Below are 1153 nucleotides of genomic sequence, written 5' to 3' on the forward strand. Positions count from 1 at the left end.
GCAGCAGCAGCGGCGCAGACGACAGCGACCCCTGCAGCTTGCCGTACGCCACCAAGGAACCGCTGCAATACAGTACTCACATTAGTATTTTAAGTTTTTTAAATATACGTGGCTATTTGTAATATAAATAACAAATAATAAAATCATACTTATATTATAAATGCGAAAGTTTAAATGGATGGATGGATGTTAGTTATAGTTTGTAGCCTAAACGGCTGAACGAACGGATTAGGATGAAATTTGGCATAGACATAGAGGATAGTCTGGAAGAACACAGGCTACTCAGTTTTGATTTAATCCCACGCGGACGGAGTCGCGAGCGAAAGCTAGTTATTTATATAATCATTAATACATTTATTACAAATTTAGTTTTCTATACTATTATTATAAAGAGGATGATTCGTATTTTTGGATTATTGAAATAAATTCTTTCACCATTAGAAAGGTATTTTATAAAAACACGCTATATGTTTTATTACTTTTTTAATTTCATGCAGACGTCGCAAACAACAGTTAGTCTGTAATATAATATAATGTACTCACGTGAAAGTAATGCCTCCAATGTATGTGCCGAGGAAGAGCGATGTCTTGAGTGTGACGGCTGTGGGGTCCAGCGCCATGGCGGGGAAGTCGTGCATATACGTGGCTACGCAAGTCAGCACCGCCGCCATGCCCACCAAACTAAGTTAACATTTAATATATTTTTTATGTAAACAAACTTACAAAAGCATGAGAAAATCTTATACCGTCGTGCGGATATAGGACCAGCGTTGGCCAACTTAATTAGACCCAAAATCTATTGTTCACAGAAGAAACACTTTGAGTGATCTAGTAATTACATATTTCTTGAAATCTCATATGATACATTTTAGTTCAATATACAATTTCTAATATTTATATAGTCTATCAGACTCACAAACAAAAATTTGTACTAATATTTAGTTATACTCAGTTTATTCCTAAGTTTAAATTTATATCGCGTTTATTTGTAAGAGTGCATGTATTTATATTTTTTGCTTTGCCACCTTGCCACTGGAGTAACAGTTGCGATTGATCGACGGGTTGGCCCTTCTATTAAGTAACAGCAAATAATCGTTGCATACCTGTGGAAACCAGCCACCAGTTGTGGCAGGTCAGTGATCTCGATTTTCTT

The 1153-nt window shown here is 36.2% G+C and overlaps 1 long non-coding RNA gene across 1 annotated transcript; it reads right to left on the reverse strand.

Moving 5' to 3' along the window:
• On the reverse strand, positions 1 to 1153 carry LOC106109575. The gene is made up of 3 exons (XR_001226017.1): positions 1104 to 1153; positions 544 to 681; positions 1 to 62 (listed from the first exon to the last, which is right to left on the reverse strand). It is a non-coding gene; the product is annotated as an uncharacterized LOC106109575 (long non-coding RNA).

This window comes from Papilio polytes, unplaced genomic scaffold, assembly GCF_000836215.1.
Source record: "Papilio polytes unplaced genomic scaffold, Ppol_1.0 DF821160.1, whole genome shotgun sequence".
NCBI lineage: Eukaryota > Metazoa > Arthropoda > Insecta > Lepidoptera > Papilionidae > Papilio > Papilio polytes.